The 10,000-nt window shown below is 33.8% G+C and overlaps 1 non-coding gene across 1 annotated transcript; it reads left to right on the forward strand.

Moving 5' to 3' along the window:
* Nucleotides 1–9,646: 9,646 nt before the first annotated feature.
* LOC119471783 lies at nt 9,647–9,786 on the forward strand. The gene has a single exon (XR_005200867.1). It is a non-coding gene; the product is annotated as a small nucleolar RNA SNORA7 (small nucleolar RNA).
* Nucleotides 9,787–10,000: the final 214 nt, after the last annotated feature.

Genomic DNA, 10,000 nt, shown 5'->3' on the forward strand with positions numbered 1-10,000 from the left:
ATGTTTTGTATTTTTAGTAGAGACGGGGTTTCACCATGTTGACCAGGATGGTCTCGATCTCTTGACCTCGTGATCCACCCGCCTCGGCCTCCCAAAGTGCTGGGATTACAAGCTTGAGCCACCGCGCCCGGCGATTTGTCTGTCGTTTTAATAAATATCTCATACTGGTTTTATTTGAATAATACTATTAAGAATTCACCATTTAAGATCAAGTTTCTCACTCCCAAAATATGTATTTTCAGTCATCTATCTTTTCACATTTGACATGCAAACACAATATTTTCCCAAATATTTGTTAAATTCCTGGAAGACTGACTCAGACATTCTATCCTATGAAGTCTTTATAAAATCTACTGAAGATGTGTGAACTATTGAATTAACAGTTTTACTGAAGATAAATGGAAGATTAACTTTGTGTTTACACATTTTAAGTGGAAGAAAGTTCTTTTTTACCTGATGTGTTTGATGCAAAATTTATCCTGGAGAGAGGAGGTTAATCTACGTTATCTACCTTTCCATTTAAAAAATGTCAGGGAGCATTGCAGGGCACAATATGGATAGGTAAAAGTAGCGTTGGAAATAACTTTTAATTTTACTTTGGTAGGTGGATTAATTATCTTACACCAAGACACTGAATAACATATTTTATTTGTTTTGCTTTACTTTATTCCAGTAGCCTGTAAATAATTAAATGTCAAAAGGAAATACTGTTATTATTTCAAGCTAAATTGAATATTTTCCTTGCAATATTAAATTTAATAGTGCTTAAAAACAATGGCATATGTCACATAACTCCAGGGCTATTTAAATGCTTTAGAGCATAAAAAAAAAAAGAAGGAAATTAGCTTTGTCCTAATGTCCTAAGTTAAAAGGTATAATAAATAAGTAAACCATATAAAAATTTTACCAAATAGACTAGACCAATCTCACTTTAAATATCAATGCACACATTTCAAACTGAATAGAAACAAATAAAATCAAATTACACATTAAAACAATACTATATCATAACCAAATTGGACTGATTTCAGGAATAGAAAGTTGATCATAATTAAGAAATCCATTATAAGAATATGACACCAAACAACCAATCAAAAGTTAAATAAAATAAAGATTCATTCACTTTATTTAAAGCAGAAGCCCTATCCTCAGTCTAAAAGTCAGCATAATGTTTATGTACTTATTTAATCTTCTGGTAAAGTCAGGAGCTACGCCAGAAAGGTCATCTAGTTAAAATGGCAATGTAGGGAGTCCCATGGGCTTCTCGTTTTTTGGAAACCCTGAAAAAAATAGCAAAACTGTCAGAATCAACTTTGCTGTAACTCTGAAAAAGAGCAAGAGGTTTGCAACACTAATTGAGTACTTAACAAAAAAAACGGGTACTTAAACATGATAGAAAATATTTGTAGCATTTTAAGTTAGTCTTATTGGATCCCATTTCCTTAGCAAAATAGTGGTCTTGAAGATGGTAATCTCAGTAGGTATTTGGTTATGAAAGAAGAACAGTAGACTTTACTCTCAGGGACTTTTGTTTGTCTGTTTTGACCTATCTTAGGGTTTTCTGATTGATATGAGGCACTTGCCTTTGTTTAGCTAATTCAAACTCTGACAGAGTACAAAAGGGTTCTAAGTGAATGGCATTGCGGGAGACCTTTATAAGGGAAATTAATAAGCTGCTTTTGCCTTGGATAAAAAAATACAGTTCAGACTTACAATAGACAAGCCTTAGAGAAAATGCTGAAGATTGTAAATTTGGAGAACATAGACTCAAAAAGCTCGTTTATAACCTGTAAACAAATATCTCTTAAATATATAGAAAAATATTCTCAATTAAATATCACTAAACTGAGTAGAACTGCATATGCAAATTTCCACGCCATTAACAAGAATGGTCTAGGAATGCAAGTGCAGTTCAACATGAAAAACAATCACGTAACACACCACATTAATAGAACAAAGAGGAAAACACATTATTATCTCTATTGATGCAGGAAAAGCATCTGACAAACTCCATCGTTCTTTTATGATAAGACATTATACGAAGTAGAAATAATAGAATAGAATTATCTCACCTGATAAAGAGCCTTTATGAAACTCTACACCAAGTTTCATTCTTAATATTGAAAGCCTAAAACTTTTCTAAGATCAGGAACATATCACACTTGACTTATTGTACCTCTTCTGTTCAAACATAAATTGTACTAGAAGTTTTTGCCAGTGCAATTAAGCATAAAGAAAAAATAAAAGGCATAAATGTTGAAAAGAAAAACTAAAAATGTCTTTGTTTACAAATGATGTTATCCTCTATGAAGAAAATGCTTAATAATATATACACACAGTAATATGCACGCACATTTATTAGATGCAATAAATGACTTTAGACAAGTTACAGGATAACATATCAATGACTAAATATCATTGAATTTCTAGATACTGCCAATGAACAATCAATACATAAAATTAAGAAAACAATTACACATTCAATAGAATTCAAATTAATAAATTACAAACAAGTTAAACCAAAGAAATGTAATATTTGCACACTGACAACTGCAAAATATTGCTGAAAGAAATCTAAAAAGTTCTAAGTAAATGGAAAGCCATCTTATGTTCATGGATTAGAAGACTTAATATGGTCATAATTGAAACACTCCACAAAAAAATCTTCAGGGGCAATTCAATTTCTATCAATATCCTAATGGCCACTCTCTATCTTTCTTTCAGAAATGAACAAGCCAATACTAATATTTCTAAAGGATAGCCAGGGCTGCTGACTAACTAAAACAATCTTGAAAAAAAAAAAAAGAACAAAGTTGGAGGCAGGAACAATACCACAAATTTCAAGAATATTATTGAAAAACTATGAAGCAAGAGAAACAGAATAGCACTGGCATAAAGACAGACATATAAAGCAAGGGAGTGTCTTTGTGGTATAAATTTGTGGCCAACTTATCTTTGACGAGAATGTCAACACCACTTACTGTGAAAGTAAGTAGTCTCTTCAATAAACAGTGCCAAGAAAATGAAACATCCAAATACAAGAGAATAAAGTTGCACTCCTCTCTCTCAATACATACAAACATTAACTCAAAAGGTCAAATATGTAAATGTAAGAGCTAAAATTTCTTACTCTTCGTAGAAATCGTAGAGGGTTCATTTGGCAGTGACACCAAAAGCATGAGAAACAAAAGAAAAAATATATTAATAAGACAAATTTAAAAAATAATTCTTAAAAAATAAAACAGAGAAAATACATACAAATCATATATCTGACATGGATCTATATTTAGAATATATAAGAAACTCATTGCTCAACAATGCAAAAACAAACAACTCAATAAATACAATGAGTAAAAAGTCTAGAGAGTTACCTCCCTAAAGAAGACATAAGGAGAGAACATGAACATAAAAAGATCTTCAAAATTATGTGTCATCACAGAATTGTGAGTTAAAACATTGAGATACCAGTAGGCAACTGTTCTGATGTCTGTAATACAAAACACTGACAACACTAAATGCTGGTGTGGATTTGGAGCAACTGGAACTCTCATTTACTGCAGGTGGAAGTGTGAAATGGTAAGCCACTTTGTAATGCCATTTGTAAATCTCTTACATTACTAAACATAATCTCATCATAAGATTCAGTATTTGTACTCCTTGGAATTTACTCAAATGAATAGAAAACTTATGTACACACAAACACCTGCACATAGATGTTTGCAGTCTCTTTAGTCACAGTTGCCAAAACTTGAAAGCAACCGAGCTGTCCTTCAATAGGTGAATGGATAAATCAACTGTGCTATACCTGTGCAAGGGAATACCATCCAGTGATGAACAGAGATGAGCTACCAAGCTATAAAAAGATGGAGGAACCTAAAATACTGTTAAGTGAAAAAAGCCAATTAAATGAAAGAAGCCAGTCTGAAAAGGCTATCACTGTGTGAGTTCAACTATAAGACAATCTGGAAAAGGTTAAATTGCAGAAAGTAAAAACATCAAAAGTGGTCAGAGATTTGGGATAGAAAGGAAAATGAATAGGTGGAGCACATGTCATTTTTAGTTTGATGAATTTTGTGTGATACTGTAATTGTGGAAACACAATATTATGCTTTCATCAAAACATATAGCACTACACAACACAAAGAGTGAAACCTATTTAAACTATTTAAACCATGCACTTTAATTAAAATCACATATTCATATTGGTTTATTAGTTGTGACAAATGTACCACACTAACACAAGATGTTGGAAATAGAAGAGATTGCGTGCTCTGAATAGGCAGGTTGCTGGGAAGAGGCAATATGGGAACATTCTGTACTCTCTGTTCAAGTTTTCTGCAAACGTAAAAATGCTAAAAAAAATAATAATAAAGCATATAAATTTTTCAAAAACACATATACACAAGCCTATGGAGGAAAAATGAATGAACACTGTTTCATCATTATTTATCATAATTTAACTGTGTATTGCAGGTATTAATTAATGGAATAAAGTAAGATAAATCAACTGGAGACATCAAAAATTGAAAAAAAATTAAACAGTATATTTTAATACATGTCAACTTACTTATTGGTAAAAAAAAAAATCCTTAATGTTTTCAAATCCTCTCTAATGATTCTACTGCTCTGCCAAAATAAAATATGACGTGGGCAGCAAAATTGTCATCACAACATACTTTCTGTAATTGTATCCAAGCTCACTATCCTTTATTTTGGATGATCAAAGGTATCTCAAACTAGGAATAAAATATTTTTTAAAACTCATTGATTTAAATATTTCCTCCTTTGATTATGGTCAGATTTCTACACATGCTGTAAAAATATGTGAGATTATTAGAATTTACAAAAAAAAAAAAAACTCATAAAGTAATGTTTCTTAACCAAAATAAAACAATGTAGAATAATAAAATTGACTTTCCCTATGGCAGATGAACTATTCTTTTTGTCTTTTCAATGGGTATGCATATGTGCAAGCTTATTAGATGGGCATATTAAATGATGCTGAAGTTTGATCCTGTAATGATTCCATTCCCCAAGTAATAAACATATGACCCAATAGGCAGATTTTTAAATCTTGCCTCACCGCTCTCCCTCTCCCCTTTTGGAGTCCCCAGTGACTATCATTCCCATCTTTCTGTCCATGTGTATCCAGTATTTACTTCCCACTTATAAGTGAGAATTTGTAGTATTTTGTTTTCTGTTTCTGTGCTAATTTGCTTAGGTTAAACATAAGAATACAAAACCAGCTTCATCTAGGCTGCTGCAAAGGACATGATTTTGCGTTTTTTTATGACTGTGTAGGGTTCTATTGTGTGTATGTACCACATTTTCTTTATTCAGTCCACTGTTGTTGGGCACATAGGTTGATTCCATGTGTTTGCTATTGTGAATAGGGCAATAAATATAAGACTACAGATACCTTTTCACTAAAATGATTTATTTTCCTATGGGTATATACCCAGTAACTGGATTGCTGAGTCAAGCGGTAATCAACCCAGCAATCCAATTACTCCTTATGGTTCTATGTAAAATCTCCAAACATCTAATTTTTCAACTTCTTTTTTTGAGACAGTCTCACTCTGTCACCCAGGCTGGCATGCAATGGCCCAATCTCTGCTCACTGCAACCTCCCCCTCCAAATTCAAGTGATTCTCCTGCTTGAGCCTCGTTAGTAGCTGGGACTACCATCATGCACCACCACAACCAGCTAATTTTTGTAATTTTAGTAGAGAGGAAGTTGCACTGTTGCCAAGGCTGATCTCGAACTCCTGATCTCTTGATCCACCCACCTCAGCCTCTCAAAGTGCTGGGATTACATGGGTGAGCCATGGCATTTTTTTTTTTTTTTTTTTTTTGAGACAGAGTCTCACTCTGTCACCAGGCACCAGGCTGGAGTGCAGTGGCAAGACCTCAGCTCACTGCAACCTCCACCTCCCGGGTTCAAGCAATTCTCGTGCCTCAGACTCCCGAGTATCTGGGACTACAGGCTCATGCCACCACTCCCAACTAATTTTTTTGTATTTTTAGTAGAGACAGGGTTTCACCATGTTGGCCTGGATGGTCTCGATCTCTTGACCTTGTGATCCGCCCGCCTCAACCTCTCAAAGTGCTGGGATTACAGGCCTGAGCCATGGCAACTTTTTAATAGTAGCCATTCTGCCTAGTGTGAGACGATAGCTCCTGGTGGTTTTGATTTGCATCTCTCCAGTGATTAGTGATGTGGAGCATTTTCCATATGTTTGTTTACCAAATGTATGTATTCTTTTGAGTAGTGTCTATTCATGTCCTTTGACCACTTTTTAATCTGGTTATTTTTTTTCTTGTTGATTTAAGTTCTTTATAGATTCGGATATTACTTCTTTTTTACATGCATAGTTTTCCAATATATTTTCTACCATTATTTAGGTTGCATGTTGACTATGTTAGGAGTTTATCTTGCTGTGCAGAGGCTCTTTAGCTTAAGTAAGTCGCATTTGTCCATTTTTTATCTTACTGCAATTGCTTTTGAGGTCTTCATCACAATTGTTTTGCTTAGGCCAATGTCTAGAAAAGCATTCTCTAGGTTTTGCTAGAAATTTTATAGTTCGAGGTCTTACATTTAAGTCTTTAATCCATCTTGAGTTAATTTTTGCCTGTGGTGAGCGGTAGGGGGCAGGTTTCATTCTTCTGTGTACAGTCAACCAGTTTCTTGGCACAGTTTAATGAACAGAGTGTCCTTTCCATGTTATTTATTTTTGTTGTCTTTTCCAAAGACGATTTGGTTGTAGGTGTGTTGCTTTGTTTCGGGGGTCTCTATTCTGTTCCGTTTGTCTATCTGTCTGCTTTTGTACCACTACCATGATGCTTTGATTTCTATAGTAATGTAATATAGTTTAATGTCAAGTAATTTGATGCCTCTGGCTTTACACTTTTAGCATTAGATTGCCTGAGCTACTCAGGCTGGGTTTTGGATCCATAAATGTTATTTTTTTTGGTTTTGTTTTAATTCAATAAAAACTAACATTATTAGTTTGATAGGAATAGTGTTGATTCTGTAGATTGTTTTCAGCAGCATAAACATTTAATGATATTGATTCTTCTATTCATTTTCATGATTTTTCATTTGTGTCATTTGTGACTTTTCAGCGGTTTGTTTTGTAGTTCTCATAGAAACGTTGTATCTCCTAAGTTAGATGGATTCCAAGGTATTTTTTTTTTTTCTGGCTATTGGAAATGGGATTGCATTCTTACTCAGGTTCTCAGCTTAAATATAACTTTCAAGCTTATAATAAGCTAATTGTAAGTGGTACGCACTAATACCAAGTGTGTAGAAATACTGCTTATTTTTGTGAGTTTATTTTGTATTCTGAGACTTTGCTGAAGCCCGTTATTAGATTTTGGTAGAACTTTCAGGGTCTTCTATGCATAGGATCATATCATCAGTAAAGAGATACAATTTGACTTTCTTTTTTTTATTTTGATGCTTTCTAATTTTTCTTTTTCTGATTGCTCTGGCTAGGACTTCCAGTAATATGTTGAATAGGAGTGGTGATACAGACACTCTTGTCTTGCTCCAGCTCTTAAGAGGAATGCTTCCAGCTTTTCTCCATTCAGCACGATGTTGGCTGTGGGTTTGCCATAAATGCCTCGTTATTTTTAGGGATGTTCCTTCAATGCCTGGTTTGTTGTCACTCTAATCATGAAGGGATATTGGATTTTGTTTCATGCTTATTCCATGTCTAATGGAATGTTCATATGATTTTTGTTTTTAATCCTATTTATGTGGTGAATCAAATTTATTAATTTGCATATATTGAAATGTATTCCTGCATTCCAAGAATAAAGTCCACTTGATTGTGGTGAATTAAATTTCTGATGTACTGTTGGATTCAGTTTGCTAGCATATTTTTTAGGATTTCTCCTTCTGTGTTAATCTGAAATATTGGTTTGTAGTTTTCTTTTTGTTGTATCTTTGCCAGATCTTGATATCATCTGCTACTGGTTTTGTTGAATGAGTTAGAGAAAAGTCCTTCCTCCTCAATTTTTTTGAGTAGTATTAGTAGGACAGGTATCAGCTCTTCTTTGTACATCTGGTAGAATTTGGCTGTGAATCCATCTAATCCTCAGGGCTGTATTTGGCTGGTAGATTTTTTATTGCCGATTCAATTTCATTATCATTATTAGCCTGTTTGAGAAATCTGTTTCTTCCTAGTTTAATGTTGGGAGGTTGTGCTTCTAAAAATTGATCCTTTTTTTTTTTCTAGTTTGTGCACATAGTGGCACCTAGTAGGTCTCTGAGGATATTTTGTATTTCTGTGAAATCAGTTGTGATGTCACCTTTGTCACGGCTGATTCTGCTTATTTGGTTCTCTTTTATTCTTTGTTAATCTAATTTGCAGTCTATAAATCTTATCTATCCTTTCAAAAAAACAGAGTTTTCATTTTATTGATCCTCAGTATGTTTTTTGGCTCTCAATTTCATTTAGTTCTGCTCTGATTTTAGTTGCTTCTTTTCTTCTTATAGCTTCGGGTTTAGTTTGTTCTTGTTTTTCTAGTTGCTTTAGGTGTGAGGTTGAATTGTTAATTTGAGATCTTTCTATCTTCTTGATGTAGTCTAAAGCTATAACTTTCCTCTTAAGACTGTGTTTGCTGAATAACAGAAGTTTTTGCAAGCTATGTTTGTATTTGCATTTGTTTCAAATAAATTTTTCTATTTCTGCTTTAATTTTATTGTTTACCCAAAAGTCACTCAGGAGTAAATTGTTTAGTTTCCATGTATTTGTGGTTTTGAAAGTTCCTCTTCGTAGTAATTTCTGTTATTATTCCAGTATAGTCTGAGAATATGCTTGGTATAATTTCGATTTTTTGCATTTATTGTGACTTGCCTTATGACTGATCATGTGGTCAATTTTAAAGAATATTCCATGTCCTGATGACAAGAAAGTATATTCTGTGGTTGTTGGATGGATTATTCTATAGGTGTCTAATGTCTTGTCCAAATGGTCAAGTCTCAAATTTAAGTCCAGAATGTATTTGTTAGTATTAACAAATACTTGATAATCTGTCTAATGTCATTAGTGGGGTGTTAAAGTCCCTACTATTATTGCATGCCTATCAAAGTATTTTTTCTAAAGGTAACTGTTTTAATGAATCTGGGTTCTTTGATATTAGGTGTAGAAATATTTAGGAGAGTTAGGACTTCCTCTTGAATGAAACCCTGTGTCGTCAGGTCATGCCCTTCTTGATCTTTTTTTAATTGTTGTTGCTTTAAATTATATTTTATCCGATACAAAAATAGTGACTCCTGGTCTTTTATGTTTTCCCTTTGTCTGCTATGGAAAACAAAAATAAATGGCTTTCCATTTCCATCTCTCTACTTTGAGCCTTTGGATATCATTACCTGTGAGATGGGTCTCTTGAAGGTAGCAGAGTAATAGGTCTTGTTTTCTAAATCAAATTTGCCACTGTGTCCATTCAATGAAGTGTTTAGGCCATTTATATTCAATATCAATATTAACATGTGAGGTTTTCCTAACAACATGTGTTGTTAGCTGTGTGTTTTGTAGTCTTGTTGGTGTAGTTGCTTTACAGGGTCTCTGGGTTATATGCTTGCATGTGCTTTTATGATAGCAAGTTTTGTTCTTTCATTTCCATGTTCAGAACTTTTAATCTCCTGGGATTGTGTCTGGAGAGTGCCTAGTATTCTTCCACCTTCAGAAAGGGAGGGGAAAGCAAGCGTAGCAGAGGCATTAGTTCCATTCCCAGCTTGTTCCATAGCTGGCAATTGGAAGACATTCTGCAGCAATGTAAAAACAAACAAAAAAGAACTCCCTTAAGCATCTCTTATAGAGCCAGCATGGTGGTGATAAATTCCCTTAGCAATTGTTTCTCTGGAAAAACTTTATTTCTCTTTTTTTTCTAAAGCTTAATTTGGTGGGATATCAAATTCTTGGCTGGCATAGCTTTTCTTTAGGGATGTTAAAATGGGTCATCATTAACTTCTGGCATGTCAGTTTTTCTG

The sequence above is a fragment of the Cebus imitator genome, unplaced genomic scaffold (assembly GCF_001604975.1).
Source record: "Cebus imitator isolate Cc_AM_T3 unplaced genomic scaffold, Cebus_imitator-1.0 Scaffold73, whole genome shotgun sequence".
Taxonomy (NCBI): Eukaryota; Metazoa; Chordata; class Mammalia; order Primates; family Cebidae; genus Cebus; species Cebus imitator.